The 22,014-nt window shown below is 33.2% G+C and overlaps 1 long non-coding RNA gene across 1 annotated transcript; it reads right to left on the bottom strand.

The window, feature by feature from the left end:
• Window positions 1-211: 211 nt before the first annotated feature.
• On the bottom strand, window positions 212-20,582 carry LOC127704487 (uncharacterized). The gene is made up of 3 exons (XR_007983299.1): window positions 20,477-20,582; window positions 1,903-2,037; window positions 212-409 (listed from the first exon to the last, which is right to left on the bottom strand). It is a non-coding gene; the product is annotated as an uncharacterized LOC127704487 (long non-coding RNA).
• Between the last annotated feature and the right edge of the window lie 1,432 nt (window positions 20,583-22,014).

The raw sequence follows: 22,014 nt of genomic DNA, 5'->3' as shown, positions 1-22,014 counted from the left end.
TCATTGTTTGTCGTAAAATCATATTAAACGATAAAACTGTCAAGTATTGGTTTTCGCTTGATATAATTTTGAATGGGTTTGTTTCGAGGTGAAGCTTTTTTTTTTTAGTATCAGGAGAAACTGAGTCAGATATAACGTCATTAACCTCAGTCCATTCCTCAAGTTATTCAACAGAAATTTCTTACATCAGTGAATAGTTACTTACTTCTTGAGTTTTTACGAACTTGTTTGAATATGCTTTCTATTTCATTATCCTCCATCCGTACGTTAACTTCATGCGTACTTCTTATGGTCGCATCTTTATCCTCTGCAATGGCTGCTGCTACAGCCGCATACGGTGCAGCCTCATCGTGGATCATAGAAAATATTTTCCATTTAAACATCTTAGAAACAAAACGCATCACACTGGCTGATAGTATAATGGATAAATGTTACGTATACATATACTTGTGAAGAAACTATAAATATAGTACGCTACTTTAAGAGGATATGAAACAGAATAGAGAATAATGGGCAAAATATGCAGAATAAAGAGCTAAAATATAAAGAATAGAGACAAATAGGGTAAAAAAAAAAGAAAGAATGGAGAATAATGGGGTGCTAAAACATAAATAATAGAGAATAACAGGCAAAATTGATAAAGAATAGAGAAAAATGGCCTCACAATTAAAGAATACAGACAAAAAATCCACGTCCTCTTTTAAGTGTTTCCATATTTGACAGATTATAGCAGGGGATATTTAATACGATTTGCGTTGAAAATGGATGAGGTACAGTTAATGATATATTTTATGTACAAACACATTTTTTCAAAAAGTTATTATGAAGACATTTATTGTTGGATTTCATAGTTTTGTCATCAGTTTTTGTTTTCTCCTAATATAAAAATGCAAAATAATAGTTTACAATTAAATTTAGTTGAAATGTATGAAAAATGTATGAACATTGAATTATACTTGTGTTTATATCATCAGAAGTCCGAAACGCTTCACAACAAAAATATAACCAGATAAATCAATAAGCCTGTGACAAATTTGCTTCTATGGGTATCAAGATGAATAATATCCGAACAGAAATGTCCCCACTATATGCTTTTGGAAAAAAACGTAGTTTTATATGAAATATATAGTGAAAATCAAGTGACGTTTTCTTTTGGCCATGTACTGTATGTCGTTGTGCATTGTTTGATTCATACTAAAACAAATAATCCTTTATAAGAGTTATCGAAAGACGAATTATTGATCTATATTTTACTTCTCTGTTTCACGTTTTTTTCAGCTGTCCGTGATCTAAAGTATTATTATTATCAAACTTTTACTTTTGATTAACTTCAATTTGCATGAAACAAACATCCTTGCAGAATATTGAACGTGTATACTTATACTTTATTGCATACAGACATTAGAAAACGATAGACTATTTTCGAAGTATCGACTGTTGACTCCGGATATATATTGTTTGACAGGTTGACCTACCATGTGTTCATACGTTCTGGTAATCAGTCAAGTACGAGCAACTAAAAATGTAAAATCAAGCTTACAATCGGTGCAATTTGAGGGAAAATTAACTGTTTTCTGATGATTTGTCGTGTATAGAAAACATAAAAACAGTTAATTTTCTCCCCTACACACCCCATATTGTACCGATTGTAAGCTTGGTTTTAAATCTTTTAGTTGCTTATGCATGACCGAGTACAATAATGTCTTACCCCAGTTTAGGTAAGCTGTCGAAAAGTTTTAAACTCTGGAGTCATAAGTCGGTAATATGAACATGGTCTATTTCATCAACAATTAAAACATGTCCATAATCACAAGTTGGAAGACCCACATTTAACTTGGACAAAGACACTTTTAAGACTTTTTTGCAACCAAAGGACATAACTGAGAAATTGAATGTACTTACGAAGCTTGTTTAAAGGTCCGAGCAACCGGATTAAGGTGGAATATTTTGTTCTGTTACTGAATTCGATATCGTTGGACACCCAACCAAATACAGGTCTTCTCCAGATAGAAGCTAGTTGTGCAACTTCTCTCATAGCTTTAAAAGTATACAAAAACGACTATCTTAATAAACTGTGCTTAACCTCTCATAACTAAGAAAAACAAATAAAAAAGTATGGCACAAAACTATGCTTATTCACTCATCGCTAACAAAATATACAATAGCATTATCTTAAAAAACTGTGCTAGATCTTTTATAGCTAACAAAGTATAGAATAGGATTATCTTACAGAACTGTGCTAGATCTGTCATAGCTATCACAGTATAACATAGAATTATCTTAAAAAACTGTGTTAAATCTCTTATAGCTTAAACGTGTAAAATAAAATTAGCTTTAAATACTGTGCTAAGTCTCTAATAGTTAAAAAAGTGTAAAAAAGGATTATATTTAAGTACTGTGGTAAATCTCTCATAGTTTGAAAGTGTAAAATAGAATTATCTAAAAGAGCTGTACTAAATCTCTTATATCTTAAAAATAATAAATTGGGATTATCTTAAAGAACTGTGCTAGATCGTCCATAGCTAACAAATTATAACATACAATTATCTTAAAGAACTGTGCTAAATCTCTCATAGCTCAAACGTGTAATGTATAATTATATTTAAGTGCTGTGCTCAATTTCTCATAGATTAAAAGCGTAACATATAATAATATTTAGGTACTGTGCTAAATCTTTCATAGCTTAAAAGTGTAAATAGAATTATCTAAAAGAGCTGTACTAAATCTTTTATAACTTGAAAATAATCAGTTGGGATTATCTTAAAGAACTGTGCTAGTCTTTCATAGCTAACAAAGTATAACATAAAATTATCTAAATTAAGGAACTGTGCTAAATCGCTCATAGCTTAAACGTGCAAACTATAATTATATTTAAGTACTGTGCTAAATTTCTCATAGCTTAAAAGTGTAAAATAGAATGATCTTATAGAGCTCTGCTTAATCTCTTATATCTTTAAAAAGTATCAACTAGGATTATATTCAAGAACTGTGCTAGATCTTTAATAGCTATCAAAGTATGAAATAGTTTTATCTTAAAGAGCTGTGCTAAATTTCTAATATCTTAAAAAGTATAAAATACGATTATCTCAAAATAAAACTGTACTAAATCTCTAACAGATTAAAAGCATTAGATAGGTATATTTTACACGGAATATTGACCATTACTTAACATGTGCCCGAAAGCTTAACCATTACTTTACACGTACAAGGAAACTTGACCATCATGACTTTACACACTTTACCATCACTTAACACGTACATGGCAACTAGGCCATTATTTTACACGTATACGGAAACTTGACCGTTACTTTACACGTACATGGACACTTGACCATTACTTTACACGTACACGGAAACTTGACTATTATTTTATACATACGCAGAAACTTGAAAAACTTACTTACAGACATGACCTTCACTTTACACGTACACGACAACTAGACCATTATCTAACACGTGTACGGAAACTTGACCATTACTTTACACGTACACGGCAACTTGACTATTACTTTATACGTACATGGAAACTTGACCACTACCATGCTCTCCCTATTTGTTCTTTTAAAAGTTTACAGAGCTTCTAAATTAATAATGCTAGTTACATTTATTCATTCACGTTGAAAGGCTGTCAAGTAGAGATTTAAATACTGTGCTTAATCTCTTATAGTAAAAAAAAGTGTAAAATAGAATTATCTTTAAGTACTGTGCTAAATCTCTCATAGTTTGAAAGTGTGAAATATAATTATCTAAAAGAGCTGTACTAAATTTCTTATAAAATTTCCAATAAAATCACATACGTACGTATCTATTCATTTATATTTTCGTGAAGAAAATATTTTAGAAAGAAGGACAAGAAGTAAGCAGTATCATTTAACTTTACTTTCCGCTATATAGATGATGCTCTCTCACTAAATAATTCAAAATGTGGTGACTATGTTGAACGCATCTATCCCATCGAGCTGGAGATACAGGATACAACAGATACAGTTAAGTCTGCCTCATATCTTGACTTACATCTAGGAATTGACAATAAAGGTCGGTTGAAAACAAAACTTTACGACAAAAGATATGATTTTAGCTTTCCAATTGTGAACTTTCCATTTCTATGAAGCAAAATTCCAGCAGCACCTGCATACGGAGTATATAGCTCCAAATCGATACGATATTCCTGGGCCTGCATTTCCTATCATGATTTCCTTGATAGAAGGTTGCTGCTCACAAGGAAGCTATTAAAACCAAGAATGCCAAATGGGGAAGTTGAAATCATCCCTTCGTAAATTTTACGAACGCCATCACGGGTTGGTTGACCGTTATGAAAAATCCGTTTCACAGATGATAGCGGATATGTTCCAAATGTCGAAACTATAATCCCGTCCCCTTTTCTCCGAACTTGACCTACAAATTAAGACTTATTACCTGTTTGTTCTAACATGAGCAACACGACAGGTGCCACATGTGGAGCAGGATCTACTTACCCTTCCGGAGCACCTGAGATCACCACCAGTTTTTGGTGGCGTTCGTGTTGCTCAGTCTTTAGTTTTCTATCTTGTGTTTTGTGTACTATTGTTTGTCTGTTTGTCTTTTTCTCTTTTAGCCATGGCTTTCATGGCGTTGTCAGTTTGTTTTCGACTATGAGTTTGAATGTCCCTTTGGTATCTTTCGCTTCTCTTTCAGAAGAATACTTGTCTCTTGATAAAACTTGGAAATTGAGATAAGAACTATAGCTTCCATATAATTTCTAAATAAAAGTATTTTCCACGTATTATAGAATTGATAGATAAAAAAAAAATCATATATAGGTTTCTTTTAAAAGGTGTGCTAGTTCACAAAGTAGCAGTCCGCTGGAATAGACGTCACCTTACCGGGACACATTATTTTGACTCCGGACCGACCAATGTTTGCTCTTACTCCTAAAAATCGCGTGCTGAGCAGAAAATCAGTCAATGTTTTGTTTCAACAAGCCGAGGATCAAACCAAAGGCCTCCCTCACTCTAGGGGAGCAAGCTACCAAAGACCATCCAGGCGGTTATGAATATTGAAAATACACACATATATACATTTATATCAAAACATTTCAAATAAGAATATGTGGCCATAAGACATAGTTTCCCCTTACATTATCACATTTCTACTTTTAGTGAACCACTTTATCCGGATCAAATGTTAACTTGTTTTGATTTTCTAAAAGTTTTAATTTTGGAATAGGACTGACGAACAGACCAGGAAATATAAGGTCCGCTTGTTGTCATAAGTCGATCATAAAATTAAAAGGATCCTATTGTACAAAACTCCCATCAAATATCCCATACATGTCCGTTTTAAGACTATTTGTATAAGTAAACGTTAGACAATTTCCAAGCAATGATGTTAAATTACACATAAAGACTTTTCCGAGAACCTATGCCTCGTTATAACTAAAGACAAGCGTTGAAAAAAATAACTGAGTTTGTAAAGTGTAATCATCTTTTTTTTTCCTTTGAAGATGCATCCTTATACATTCTATTTGACAATTAGATGACAAAAGTACTATCAGCTAGATGCATCAGTGATCTGAATTTCTGCCTCTGACAAAAGTATCTTAAAATAAATTAAAGAAATATACTTTAAAAAGAGTGAGGTAAGTCGTGTTCACCTTTTACGTCCCGGCGTGTTTGAAACTCCTGTTCTAACCTTATTACTTATAAATCATCTCGCTTAAGGATGTATTCTTCTGACGTTACCGTCTCGTTGAAATCTCGTTCTGGAATTATTTCCAAAACATGTGATACAAGTGGAAAATATCAATGAATTTAAAAAATGTTATAATCAAACTTAACTCTGTGAAAAAATTGTGTATTTACAATGAGTAGTTTTTGAGTAATAAATTTTTCAAATTTTATTACCAATCAAGTCAGTCTTTTTAGCCAAAATTTTGAGAATATGGGTGAGGGGTACAAGAAATGACTTTACCAGAAACATGACATCCCATATCACTTTTTTCTTTTCAAATTTCTTAGATATGTATGTTTTCAATCATTTGCAACAAAGAAGCTGAAATAATATGCATTTTGTTCTTAAAACAGAGAAAAATCACAAATTTACAAAATTGACAGCATGGTTAATTTGACACAAAAAAGAATCAAAATATGATAAAACTTTCTTATATTAACACCTACCTATAGTTTTTTTAAATTAAATTTATTCAGATTGGTCCACTTCATCTTTATTGAAAGTATGAAAAAAAAGTTTAATTGTGGAACTGTGATTTTTTTCACGATAATAGCCCAAAAATAGGTAAAAATTGATGAAAAATGGGAAAATCATCAAAATTGGGTACTCTCAAAGGGCCGTAGCAAAAAAGGAAGTGCACCACCATATGATTTTTTCTTCACCAATTATTTTGTTTACTGTCATATAAACCCAAAAATCAGGTTAGGAAAAAAAGTTTAATTTTAGAAATTTTTGGCTCCTCAGAGGTGTACATCCTTAACTTCATTACTTTTATTTGATCATCTTAATTTTGATTAAGTAGTTTTAAGAATTCACCATTTGAGAACTAAATATATGGGATAGGTAAAATGACCAAGTAATGATCGGTGCATTTGATTACCGTTAACTCGATATTTATTCCCTTGAAAGGTTGTTGTCAATACAATCATTAAATCGGTAAATTGTTAAAAAGCATCTATTCCAACAAATTATGTGTATTCAACGAGCAAAAATAATCATGCAGTATATACTCATTACGTCATGCTTCAATGTACTACTAGTAGGCCGAGATACGTTCATATACCTCTGCTGCTGGGTATCACCAACCCAGTAGACAGGACTTCGGTATTGGCATGAAAACACAAACATTTTTTTGATTGAAATTGTTTAAAAATGTTAGAAATCATTTAAAATTTAAGAATATATCTCCCGCATGAAAAGCTCTCATTCCTTGTCCGGTTTTGGCTATACTGTAGGTCCTTTAAGTTGGTCAGCTTTTCAACGTTTGTATTACGTTTTGAATTTTCAAATATTTTATCACTGAAGATACATTAATTGTCGAAATGCGCATCTGGTGCAGTACAATTAATACCGTTTATACTATTGGTTATTCCGAGTGGAAATCTTTACTAGTAGTTTATGTTTGATTGTATGTCTTGTACGAAGTGATTGAAAACTAGTGAACGAAGAAAAGAATAAAAACAAGTCATTTTACAAACTCAAGGATTAAAATACTACTAAAACTAAAACAGTATATGTAATTTTATACATGTTTATAAGTGTAAGACAAACACAATAAAGATGATGCCAAATTTTGAATTGCATTATGTATTAACCATTTGTACGTGAGGTTTACCCAAGCATTTTTTTCATGGTCTAACCAAATTTTTTTTATGGTCTAACCAAATCATGTATTCCAGTATCTAAATGAGAATCATCCATAGTTGACCAATGGTCGATTTTCGTAAATCAATTTTGGATTTACAAGTGAAAAAACGGATGTTGTCGCTTGAACTCCAAACGACGTGAGATCGGAAAACATGGTTATTTAGGATCGGTTTAAAGCTCAACAAAGCTCATGTTACTTTTCGTATTATATGCATGCGTGAAAGGTATTCAACATGTCTTATTTTAGTAGATATGATCTAAACCCTAGAAATAATAGATTGAGTATGGTCCATTGCAGTCCAACAATGTTCTTACCGCACGACTCCTTCCGTCTTTACTGAATACTAGCTACCTGTTCGCCAGTGTACATATGGGATAAATTAGCATGTCTTATTTTAAGTGTTGACTTGTTACTTTATGGCATAAAACTAAAATTTACAGCTTGACTGCATGAAATGAGCAAAATCCCCTGGTTTTCTTTTTCAAATAGTATTATGTCAGCCGATTGAAAACAACATCCAACGTAAAGGCATTTAAACAACCACCTTTGACTTTTTGATAATTTTTTAGTCTTGAAACATGTGTTTTTGACAACGAAAATTTGACGTACTTGAACATAATTTTTCAAAGTATTAGTATTACGTAAAAGCTTTTAAATAAAGTCGCTGTTATGACGTCACTTTAGTTTTATCAAAACAATAGACCAAATGTAGGAGCATGTACCCACACATATAACACAGGTGTTTCTGTTTACATCAACTTGCGGATTTTCTGTTCTGTTAATTTGAAACGTAGTCTATAAACAATTTACGATGATAAATAAAATCTTATGTAAGATTTAGCGAAAAAGAAGTATTTTTCCTTTTATTCAAGACTTGAAGTTGTACATAATGAATAAACAAAACAATGTAAATCGAATGTCATTCTTGTTTCATCTTTTATACATTGGCAATTTGTGTTTTTCGCCGTCAATAATATCTCGCATTACATGTTTATTATATATATTGATATATAAGATTGGTTATAATTAAAAAGCCTGAGCTCAAACAAAACGTCGCTTACACTCGGATATAAAAATATGAAAAAAAAACACAAAATATAAAATGTTTGAGAGCATATTTACAGATTAAGACCTAACAAGAACAACCAATTTGAAATGTTTTGTTGGATGCCAAATGATGAATTCGTCACATGCTCAAATGCTTATTTAGATAAAAAAAGTAAGATAAAGCGATTTTCGACACGGCAATCTGTTTTGAGGTCAAAATAAAGGAATCGTTCAATACTTCAGAACTTCTTAAATCAAAGTATTAACGGATTTTAACATTTTTGTCTTAAAAATGTATGATTAAATATGTATAAAAAAGTATTAAAACATTTAAGTTTTCTACACTTTACACAAGAATTCCCCATTCCAAACTTAAAGACAAATTGAAAAAGTTGGTCCTGATTTGTTTCATAACAAAAAATGGCCAACGTAGATACACGTATCTTGTCTTAGGGAGGGATAAATCGTACTTTGTAAGACATCACTCTGCTTCAAACAAAAAATTTTCTTAAATTGAAATTATCAAGATGATTGATCTCTTGATTGACAATATATTTGTTACGTTTGGAGGACGTGTTTCTCAAAAACAGTCGTTATTCTCATGGGAACCAACTGTGCTCCTCTTCTTGCCGACTTTCTCCCTTATTCATATGAGGCTGACTTCATACATGAACTTCTTAGGAAGAAAGAAAAAAAGTAAGCAGTATCCATTAACTTTACTTTTCCGCTATATAGATGATGTTCTCTCATTGAATAATTCAAATTTGGTGATTATGTTGAACGCATCTATCCCATCGAATTTGAGATAAAAGATACAACATATACAGTTAAGTCTGCCTCAAATCATGACTTACATCTGGAAATTGACAATTAGCGTCGTTTGAAAACAAAACTTTACGACAAAAGAGAAGATTCAGCTTCCCAATTGTGAACTTTTAATTTTTATGTAGCAACATTCCAGCAGCGCCTGCATACGGGGTACATATCTCCCGGTTGATACGATATTCCAGGGCTTGTATTTTCTACGCAGGGACGTTAAGGGCGTTTCAAGAAATATCCCAGTTTTATACACAGGAAAAATCATATTGAACTCAAAGTTAGTTTTCTTTGCTTAAAGGTTAAAATGCACGTCAAAAGCGTAAACAGAGGGAAAAGGGTCTATTCTGAATCACATTCCAAACTTTTATTTATAGAAACATATAAATACACTAGTGTCACGTGACTTCAAACTGAAAGTAAGGACATTTCCTAAAAAAGTCAAAAGGGCAGGTGCAAGATGAAATCCGATCGCCCTGGTTTTTGGCTCCCTGTAATCAGGATATCTTATTTTACTGGAAAAGTGCTGTGCCTAGTTTTTAATAGAGGTGTTGTAAATAAAAAACAATAAAACGTGGAGAATATTTTCGATTTATTGACTTTTTGGCACTTCGGGTTGTGAAATTTCTTTTACACGAACGCTATATAACTAGGCACAGCACTTTTTGAAAAATTTGAAATGTGGCCTTTCTACCAATACCAGAATCAAGTGGGTTGGTATAGCTCTTGCACCTGCCCTTTTCAATTAATTTAGCATGAAGTAGCATTATCGCCTTGAAATGCGAGAGAAAAACGTTTGAATGACCCTGCAGTAGTCGGATCGGCTGACGGAAAAACTCAGTGTATTTTTTGTACTCACCGTGAAGCGAAAATAACGTCATGCTGGAGCGAATAAACAAATATTCTCTTATTGCTTGCTTAATTTATTGAAGCTTCCTATTCAGTATTCGGTTTTTTTTTCAGGGAATTTTCATTGTGGCAGGCTGGACTTTCATAAAATAGAATATTTACATCTTCTTGCATTCCGCCTCTTGTGTAGATCACCGCAAATGGCTGAAATGGCAGAGGCGGATTCATGTGGGCTCTGATCCCTTGTGTATCAACCAATTTATGGTTAATGTATACACTTCTTATATGGCCATAACTTCGATTAGTGTTGGGACACGCAGCCCCCCCCCCCTTTTTTTTGTCAAAATCCGGAATCCGCATCTGGCTGAGGTCATAGTCATATTTTTTTAGTGCAGTTCTCATTTTTGCAAATGCAAGTTCATTATATAATTAATAGTATACTATAAAGTCTCTTCTAGTGCTTGTTTATTGGAAACCATTAAAATTTTAATGAAAAAATTGCATTTTCATAACAAAATTCATGATTTTTTTGTTTGCTCTTTGTCATTGACAATGTTTAAATCATAAATATTAACTCCTACCTGCATATAAATATTCACATTTTACTAGTTGAATATCTCCTGTATCTCAAGTGTGACTGGTATCAATATGTAAATCATGATTGGGAGGTCCTTTTGAATTTTATTCTGGTGGGGTAGGGTAATTTTTTTGCCTATGAATGAATATGAATTTTCACCAGTTACCAGGCCAGTATTTTGTATGGCTTGCTTTTTTTTATAAAAAAAGCTACGGCTTTGAGTACCCCATACTTAAAAAAATGTACCTTGAGCTCTCATTATTTATGCTTACACTATATCATAAAGCGATAACCAGTTCGACAAATATCGGATGCATATATATATACACAACTAATTTTAATCGCATCTGTGAAAAAAAACCACATCAATTAGTTTCAGATACATGTACATGTACCTATGATTCAATCAACAACCTTGTCATAATTATATCATCTCAATTTCTCAACCTTACGTATAGTTTACATTTATACCATGAAGTTGGAAATAGTGACCTATTTTTTTCTGCTGCTCATTTCATATTAAATCCCTGCCTACCAGTGTTCACCAATACAAATGGACAGCCAAGAAATAGCCAAAAGTGCTTACATGACATTCAGCACAATCAATCAATTGTTTTTTCATTATCAAGTGCCATAATATTTTAAGGTTCATCTCAAACATGTCAAAATCAGAAAACTTATTTCCTATCACCTGCTGAGATTGGAGGCAACTGAATGGTATTTCTTTTCTGTCAGAATAAAAGAGATTCTATGTACCATATATAATATAAATACACAGAAATGACTAACTCAATCACAATTAATACATATATACACAATCCAAAAGTTTCAGGCAGTGTCAGGTGAATGAATCATAACATAGCGACAGGACAAACTAGTCAGCATGGAAATTAAAATGATGTGTAAATGCTTATAAAACTACTGCCTACAAATATCATTGACAAGGGTACAATCAGTGGTTAATCTTTACCTGAATCAATCACAAGAGTAAAAAAAAATGACTTAATTGTAAATCAAAACTTCATTGGCAATTATACCAGATCATCTTTTTTTATATCAAATTCTAGCTGTAATACAAAAATATGTGTGCAATTTCAAACTGAGAACAAAGCAATTTCTGTCTGTTTTGGGGATGCTGTCTCATTGCCATTCATGTATACCCAACATCTTTTGCTAAACATGCTAGATATAAGAATCTCCAAAAACAGTAACTGTGAAAATATTCCATCACAAGTTTCCAAGTTTATATATCCTTCAAAAAGACTCAGAATTTTTTGAGTAAATTTATTCCCAAGATAATTTTAATTATTGAACAATGTAAGGACAATTAAAAATGCGAGATTAATTATTGCAGTTTCAGAAAATCCTGGATACAAATCATACCATCATTTAAATAAATTTATATTTTTTTTTGCCAAACGTATACAATTGTATAACCAATTTTAATTTAGACAAGAAATGAAAAAAAAATCTGATTTCTAAGTATAGACAAATATATAAGTATAGATAATTTTGTTGTTCAATCATTCTGTGGCTGTTACAGAGGTCTTGCTCAGTATTGAAGGCCAACATCAATATGACTAAGTCACTTTAAGATGAACAACAACTGCAATTAAAACACTTTTTTATGCTTCTGAACTTTTTGTATACCTTTATTCTGTGTTAACTGTTATGAAATGAAATGAAATTGAAATATAAATCATGATATAATATGATCTTCTTGTTCTCTGGTCATGCTGGTGGACAATATATAATATGACTATTTGTTCTCTGATGAAGAGTTGTTAATTTATTGGCAATCATGTCATATTCTTAGTTTTATAATTACATGTAACTCCATTAGTGGTGCATCAGTGAATTGTATGCCTACATGTATATGATAGTATATCTCATGTATATCTAGGTAGGATTAATGTTTAAATCAATTACTATTTTTTCCCCGTAATTGCCATAAAAATAACAAAACACTTATACAAGTCTTATAAATGAATATCTCCTTCTTTACTGAATATCATATGTCTATTTGTACATCTCTCACTTGGTCAGATACAAATGTATTGCAAATTTTTCAAATATTTCATGAAAGAAACGACAAATTACATCCATGAAATATAATTTTGTTAAATGAAATCCTTTTTTGAAACTCCAATTGTAAGAAAATTCACAAATCTCCAAACTGTCCGTATTTAGAATTCATTTTAACTGAGGTAAAAGCTCTTTAAGATGGTAAACATCAACTTCAGTGATACATGATGATGAAAAAGAAGCTAAATTGTCTAGTTAATTTTCCTCTGTCTCTCAGCATCAAAACACTAAATTCCAATTCATTTGGTCTTGAAACAGTCAATGCTTCTGCTTAGTACATATATGTACATTATATAGAATTACTGTCTTTTTTCTACTTTTCATGGACATATTTGGTGGCTTTCTAAACAAATTTTAATCAGATCTTCCGTAATGGCCATGATGAGTTATAAGGAACTTTCTACTGCAGGTCATCATCCCTGAAATATGAAAATGCAAATATAATATATATTAAATGAAATTTTCAACATGTGAAAAGTAATCAAAAGTTAGTGCAAACATATTTCTTCAAGAAGTTACTGTTAAAATGCTAACAAAATAATTTCCCTGTCCTTATTTAATAATGTCTTCATTCATCATTTGAACAAGGATTTAATTTTCCACACACATTTTAATAAGGTGCACTACATGTAATTTTATAAAACTTTAAAGTTAAATGAAAAATAAACTGTTATCACAGAGATATGTCTCGCCTTTTTGTAATTTTGATAATGCAAATGTTGAAATTAAAATAGCAATACTTTAACATTTAAGTTATGCAAATATTCAAAGTCGATGAACCATGACTGAAGGTACATGGCTAAACAATCTCCACGGAATGAGATGTGCCAATGCTAATACAACTGCATACCAAATACCATTGACTTATTATAAGTCGTTCCCTTTAAACAGACCTAAACACAAACTTTAACTTGTAAACTATGTAAAAGTTTCAAAGTCAATGAACCATGATCAGGGGTGGGGCTATATAATCTCCATGGAAATGATACTTGCAAATGCCAATAAATTTGCATACCAAATATCATTGACTTAACATTAGCAGTTCATCTTGAACTGATCTTATCACAAACAAATACATGTAAACTAAGCAAAAGTTTCAAAGTAAATAGACCATGACTGAGGGGGCGGGGCCAAATATTCTCCATGGAAATGAGATGTGCTAATTTCTTATACAACTGAACACCAATTAACATTGGCCTACCACTAATGGTTCCCCTTGAACTGACCTAATCACAAACTAATACATGTTAACTTAGCTAAATTTTCATAGTCTAGACCATGACTAAGGGGGCGGAGCCAAATAATCTCCATGGAAATGAGATATGCCAATGCTTATACAACTGCATACCAAATATCATTGACCTTCCACTAGTGGTTCCCCATAAACTGACCTAATCACAAACTAATACATGTAAACTATGAAAAGTTTCAAAGTCAATAGACCTTGACTGAGGGGGCGGGGGCCAAATAATCTCCATGGTAATGAGATGTGCCAATGCTAATACAACTGCATACCAAATATCAGTGACCTACCACTTGTGGTTCACCATGAACTAGACCTAATCACAAACTAATACATTGTTGACGCCGCCGTCGCCGGAAACAGCATACCTATGTCTCGCTTTTTGACTCCGTCATGGTGAGACAAAAACCCAGATGTGCCTATAAGATGTATTATGTAATAAATATTTAAATTTATGTATTTATGTTAATTTACTTTGTTTTGTATCTCCTTTTCCGACAGGAATACTTCAATATCAATATCAGTAATCCACAGCTAAAAAAATTTTGCTAGCAAGTTCAGTATATTATTGTATCAATATCTGTCATGTCTGTGTAAATAAATTTTATTGCTGGTACAGATACTTCATTAACATTGATTTAATTAAGAAATTATCATGATTATTGGGTACATTTATTTTTGCAATTTTTGAAGAATGGACAAAAATGTGAGATTTATAATTGTGATTTCAGAAAAATCTGCATACTTGTACAGTTATATGTATAGATTTCAGAATGTTAGTTCCTTTTATTGCGATATTCAAAGTTGCCTCATAAAAACATTGCAATAATTTCTGAGTTTACATCATACAATATTCTTACAATGTACATGATGTAAGAACAGAAATTTATTTGCACAAATTATAAAACAGGAAGAAAAGCCAGGCTCGCTCACATGTTTAACCCATCCACATTCCGTATGTACAATGTATGTTCCTGGAATTCAGTGGTTGTCGTTTGTTGCTGTGTTACATATTTCTTTTTCATTCATTTTTGTTTACATAAATTAGACCATTAATTTTCTCCTTTGAAATGTTTTACATTTGTGATTTTGGGGCCTTTTATAGCCAAATATGCAGAATGGGCTTTACTCATTGTAGAAGGCCATTCAAAGACCCATAGTTGTTAATGTCTGTGTCATTTGGACTCTTGGGGAGAGTTGTCTCATTGTACAATAGTTAGCTGATATCAGGATAAAACAATTTACCTGTTTATAATAATAAAGCACTCCAAATCATACCATTACTTTATTTCATCAAAGCTGGAATGGCATACTGTATCTTGTTATTGACAGGGGAGCTAAAAAAAATAAGAGAAAGTAATTATTTAATTACATATAGGTACTTTTTTTAAAATAAGGAGCATAAACATATGTATAATGATTCATATAATTTTTAAAATAAAGAAATTACGTCTGCCACACAACCCTAATTTGATATCAGGATTTCCTCCATAGATATATAAATGCCTATTTTTTCTTGGATTTCTAGAATTGCTGCATCCTGTGCTAAATAAAGGGGGGTCTCATTGGGGGGTCCTGATCCCGGATCCCGCTTACTGTTTTGTCAGATTCCCGTATCCCGCTTACACTATGTACATTAGCAATTCTCATTTTTTTGTAATTTCCCGTGTCCTGCTAGACTTCATTTCCCGTTTTCACGGCACAATAATTTGACTTTCACGTGTCACACTTACAAAAAATCGGCAATCCCGGGTCACGTTAAGACCCCAATGAGACCCACAATAAAGAGCTGTGCTAAAAAAAAGCCAGCCCCCCCCCCCCCCCCCCCCCCCCAAAAAAAAATCTAAAACAAAGAAGTGAATCTGTGAGCTACTAATATACCCCCATACCCTTGGCTAACCCCGCAGATAGTATTCTATAACGACCAGAGTATCAAAACGACCAGTGTATAACAATTCAAACGAGAAAGATTATAACAATTCAAACGAGAAAGATAACGGACTGATTAATATACAAAAAGACCAAATATCGTTGATGTATGCACCTAATAATGTTATGACCTTCAATGTGGAGCCTTGGCTTACGTCGCATAGAAAGCTATACAGGATCACGAAATGACTTGTGTAAAACAATTCATAAGAGAATAACAACGACATGATTTAGAAACAATACAATAAACGAAAAACTAATATGAACACAGCAAAAAACAAAAACCGTCACCTGAATCCCATTCCCGTTACACCATCGCACTTTAGCGTGTCATCTGATCGCACTTAAGCGTAGATCATCGCACTTTAGCGTGACCATTGCACTTTAGTCCTACATATATATATAAAAAGAATATGTCAAAGTGGGCAGTCTTGATGAGCAAACTACATATTAATTAGTATAATATTATTGTGTCATGAAAAGCTTCTTCAATTTTTTGCTGCGATTCCTTCCTAATACAGTCATAGGAACATGAGGAAGGCGTCCCAGTTAATCATTAACAAAGCCTTTCAAGAAATTATAATATTATTTTGACTATGTATTAAAAATTGTTCTATTTAGCCAGCAATTTAAGTACATAAACTTGCAATTGGTTATATATATATTTCTGACTTGGTAATGATTTTAAAAATACTGGTTCACAGATAATAAGATAATTTATTCAAGGTGCACAGGCTTTTTCCAGAGAAAGACGCACTGTCCAGGATATTTCCAAATAATTACCCAGATACTCAGCCATGTCAGCCTTCTGCAGTAATTTTTAATGGACATAAAGATGTAATCATGTTGATGTCACCTTTTAACTTCCTAAACAGCTTAAGTTGCATCCAATTTCAAAAAATTATCATTTATAGTACATTTAAATTTGAAGTTCTTTATCACATACTTGAACCATAAATATTCAATAAAATTGCAAAACTTTTTTGACAAGCATGAGAAATTGTACGACAGGAAACATGGAAATAAATAAGGGGAAACATGTAGCACGCACAAAGAACCAAACACGAGATACATGTCATGTATTGAGAGGTCAACCGTCAAAACACGAAAACAAGTAAATAAAATATAAACACTGGGTAAATAGAAAACATTGCATAAAATTAACCCTTTACTACCCTTTTAAATTCAAAGTTGATTAAAACCAACAGCACTAATTAGAAAAAAAAAGTATGGACTTCACACTGATTAAATGGTGGGAGTAGTACTAGAAGTTGGGGGGGGGGGGGGGGGGGGGGGGGGTAGTCCAAATAATTATAACGTCTTGCAAGGCTTCCTTTTGAGCAAGTTTGTGTGCCCTGTGTTACAAATTAAAAGCTCCATGCTTTGAAAGTAGGGGTCATGGCTCCAGCAATGTGGGTGCCGGAGAGAAGTGAACGGTGGAATCCCCCCCCCTTTCCCCGAATGGCAGGTACCTGCTAAACGTAAATTAGAAACGAATTTCAGGGTAAATGTTGAGAATGGGCTCTCGGTATAATCATTATAATAATGGAGGGATTTTGTTTCATTCGATATTCTGTTCATTTATTGACGGGATCCGATAAATTATTCAAATTTCAGATATTTGTTGCATTCTAGTTTCGTTTTGACCACCATGACCACGTGTATATCATGCTTGTCAACACTGAACTCGTTTTTATCTATAAGTATACAGTTTTTTTATTTCTGAAGCGAATGATTAACAAAACAAGCAACGTATGTTTCATAAATAATACATATTTGGAGGCTCACACTTACTTTTCTGGTTAGATTTTCACATAGAAGTGAAATTTTTTTCGCTGCAAGGTTCTTTCCATTCTGCAAACTACAAACATCTATTTGACGGCGATCGTCTACTGATTGGTTAATCTGCAAAAGGAGGCGGGGTCAACAAGCCGACAATCTCGTCAACAAAAACAGCTATTGCAACTGTTTCAAGCAGACATGTGACAGAGTTGTCAAGCCACAACTGGAGATTTGGAAATTTTCAGCTGGAGTTTGGGCCACATAACTGGAGGTTTTTGATCGACATTTTTATCGACGTACGCAATGGTTTTTTTTTTGGTGTTTAAACTGCATATCTTCTTTTTTTGTTAATGATTCTATACCTTTAAACACCTGCATAGCCATTTGTACTTAATAGAAATAGAAGATAAGGGTTTTTCAAATATTTATTCATTATATATATAGTTCAAGATAAAGTGATCAGCCATCATATATAGTTGGCAAAAAGTATCTCTGCCTAAGCCACATTGTCAACTTTGGTACCACTACTGAACAGTGGTGTTGAATTGGTAGAGTTGTGGGCTTTCTGATGGGTAGTTATCTTCATATGTTTGGTTAAGTCATTAGGGCCACCATAGTCAGCTTTGCAAGAGGTGTAGCAAGCATAGTCTTGACCGTTGGCACTGGACTTGCACCATTTGAAATCAGATCTCCAGTCAGAGTTGAATTTGACTAGATACTTGGTCTTTTTTAATTTGCTGCTGTGGTATTTGGTGATAACATATGGTTTGCATTTTTTCAAATTATAAAATTTTAGAATTGTTCAAGACAAACATACTTATATAGGTATTCCATTGGCTTGGATAGAAAACAAGCCATAAATATCATATCTGAGTTGATTTCATTTGTCTTTGAGGTTCAGTAATATAATGTAACTGTTCAATGTTTTCAACAGCATCAAATTAAAGTCGTTGTTTATACAACTTAATCCATTGGCATTGTCAGTATTTCACTTTTAATCATCCAGGCGTGTGTCTTAAACTAGCTAGTTGATCACCAGGTAATTGTCAATCATCTTTTATTGTTGTATATACAGTCTAATCCTAAACACCTTCATTGATTACTGCACTAATTACATGTTTACCTTTTGACACAAAATCAATAACAGGAAATGGTGACTTCCGTTTTTCTCGGACTTTTCCCATATCAATTTCGAGTTTCTCGGACTTTTTCTCTGTCAGTATCAATTTTGTAAACAAAAATGTCTACTGAAAATTTTTCGAGGTTGACATTTTCAAAAAGCGGAAGATTTCAATTTTTAACGGGAGGGACGGAAGAGGGTCTGAAAAGCGGGAGATTTTGACTCCCGCCGGAAGAATCACATGTATGCTGTTTGCCATAATAATTAAAGCACAAACATACAATATTCGTGTTTCGATAAACAAATTACATCATATGGATACCCGTTTTTAGTTAACAGGCATGTATGTAATTTGATTTCATACAGTTTCATCGATAGACGCAGCTTACGGAATCTTCGCCATTAATGAATATATGAATACATGATGAGGTCCTTACGGGGTTATCTGCCCCTGACAAAATCTTAACGAAATTGCCTTAACATCGCTGCGTATCATGATTCTGTTGATAGAAGGTTGCTACTCACAAGGAAGCTATTAAACCAAGAGTTCCAAGTGGTGAAGTTGAAATCATCCCTTCGTAAATTTTAAGGACGCAATCACGAGGTGGTTGACCGTTATGGAATATCCGTTTCACAGATGACAGCGGATATGGTCCAATTGACGCAATTACAATCCTGTCCCCTTTTCCCCGAATGTGACCAACCGAATTAGACTTATTACCGGTGTGTACTAACATGAGCAACACGACTGGTGCCCTTTCGGAGCACCTGAGTTCACCGTCATTTTTTTGGTGCCGTTCGAGTCTTTAGTTTTCTATGTTGTTATTGCGCACTGTTGTTTGTCTGTTGGTCTTTTTCTTTTTTTTTTTTTAGCCATGGCGTTGTCAGTTTATTTTCTACTTATGAGTTTGAATGAACTGATTTTGTGTCATGGATGGAAACCACATATCCTTTGGTATCTTCCGCCTCTCTTTTACAAGGGACATGGTCAAATGCAAAAGTGGTACGAATGTATATAGTTGATACTAATCAGTGTTTTATCAACTTCCAAATAGTCAATGATCTAAAAAATGATCACTCTACCTATCCAAACAAAATAGCTCTGTGATCGACCAATAATCTATTAACGTCGATGACACTATATCAAATGATTATAATAAATGAAGGTGGTCCCAGATATAGGTCCTGATCAATGGTTGATTTCGCAATAACAGTAGCTGCTAAGGCAGACTTTTGATTACAGTCCGAATCGTACCACTTATCCTAAACAGCTAACCACAGACAACCGTATGGCCTTCAACAATGAGCAAAACCAATACCGTATAGTCGGCTATGAAAAACCCCGACACGAAAAATATGAAACACTTCAATCGAGATAACTAACGGCCTTATTTATGTTTGAAGGCATTAAATTCGAAAAGGGTATACGAGTCGGTGCAAAAAAAATTAAATCCCCTGTCACAAACAAAATAATCAAACAAAAACATTTTAAGCTCATTTTCAACATATATAGTTGATATTAATCAGCGTATTATCAATTTCCAAATAGTAAATAATCTAAATAATGATCACTATATCTATCTAAACAAAATTGTTTTGTGATCAACCAATAACCTTTAACCTCGATGAAAATGTATCAAATCATTGGGATAAATAAAGAAAAATATTTACCAGATGAGCAAGGTGGTCCCAGAAATAAGTCCGGATCAAAGTTTGATTTCGCACTAACAGCAGCTGCTAAGGCAGACTTTTGATTGCAGCCCGAGTCGTACCACTTTAACCTAAAATATTTAACAAATTTCAAGTCATATTTTCAAACAATCATTAAACCTGTTCCTTTTTACCTACCCATTAATCGTGTAGCCCTTATAATGTACCTTTTAACTTTCCTTAGAATTATGTAACATGTGTAAACCTTCTTTTTTTACTTGGTATGAATCGTGTAACATGTTATCATGTTCCTCTTTACCTTAAGACGAGTCATGTACCCTGTTGACATATAAAAATAAGAAGAGGCTGTATGATTGCAAATGAGACAACTCTCCACAAGAGAACAGATGACACAGAAATTAACAACTTCAACAATGAACAAAGCCCACATCATGTTGCTTTTTACCGTTCCAGGAAGCATGGAACCTGTTAACTAGTTCTTCTTTAAAGAAGTGTGTGTGTGTGTGTGTGCGTTGGGGGGGGGGGGGGGGGGGGGGGGGGGGGGGGGGGGGGGGGGGGGGGTTAAGGGTTAAACATGTTTGTGAGCGCTTAACCCTCCCCCTAAACTGGGACAACATAAGAACAAACTATAAAAATCAGTTGAAAAGGGCTTAACTCATCAGATCGATACAAAGCAGAAAATTTAATAAAAAAAACAAAAACGTACGTGGTAGGGTATTTTTACATCCCTAATAACAATAAAGACACAAAGTACAGATCTGAGAGTACTCGCAGTTTCTGATAGCTATTTCAAAGCCAGTAACAACTAATAAAAATAATGAATTTTAAGACTAAACTTCCAATCAGTACACATCCATCACCCAAATGGACTTAGTGTAGGGACGCCATTAACAGTCAGAGAAAAACATGATTTTGTGAATGCCAAATTATAAGTATCGACAGATTGTAATACCGTGAATGTGCATACGTGTATGTGTATCACAATAATATCTAGTATAGTTGTATTTTACTGATAACAAAATCAATATTTATACCAATAAAAACAATACTCAAAGATCTAATAACAGTGTTGAAATGGCAACCTTTTAGAATAAGTTAATTTGAAGTAGTTCCTATATGATATAATTGAGGGGAGGGGGGGGGGGGGTTAAACATGTTTGTGAGCGCTTAACCCTCCCCCTAAACTGGGACAACATAAGAACAAACTATAAAAATCAGTTGAAAAGGGCTTAACTCATCAGATCAATACAAAGCAGAAAATTTAATAAAAAAAAACAAAAACGTACGTGGTAGGGTATTTTTACATCCCTAATAACAATAAAGACAAAAAAAGTACAGATCTGAGAGTACTCGCAGTTTCTGATAGCTATTTCAAAGCCAGTAACAACTAATAAAAATAATGAATTTTAAGACTAAACTTCCAATCAGTACACATCCATCACCCAAATGGACTTAGTGTAGGGACGCCATTAACAGTCAGAGAAAAACATGATTTTGTGCAATGCCAAATTATAAGTATCGACAGATTGTAATACCGT

This window comes from Mytilus californianus, unplaced genomic scaffold (assembly GCF_021869535.1).
Source record: "Mytilus californianus isolate M0D057914Y unplaced genomic scaffold, xbMytCali1.0.p SCAF_6, whole genome shotgun sequence".
Classification (NCBI taxonomy): Eukaryota; Metazoa; Mollusca; class Bivalvia; order Mytilida; family Mytilidae; genus Mytilus; species Mytilus californianus.
Note: the sequence above shows the minus strand (reverse complement) of the source record. Positions and strands in the feature narration are given on the sequence as shown.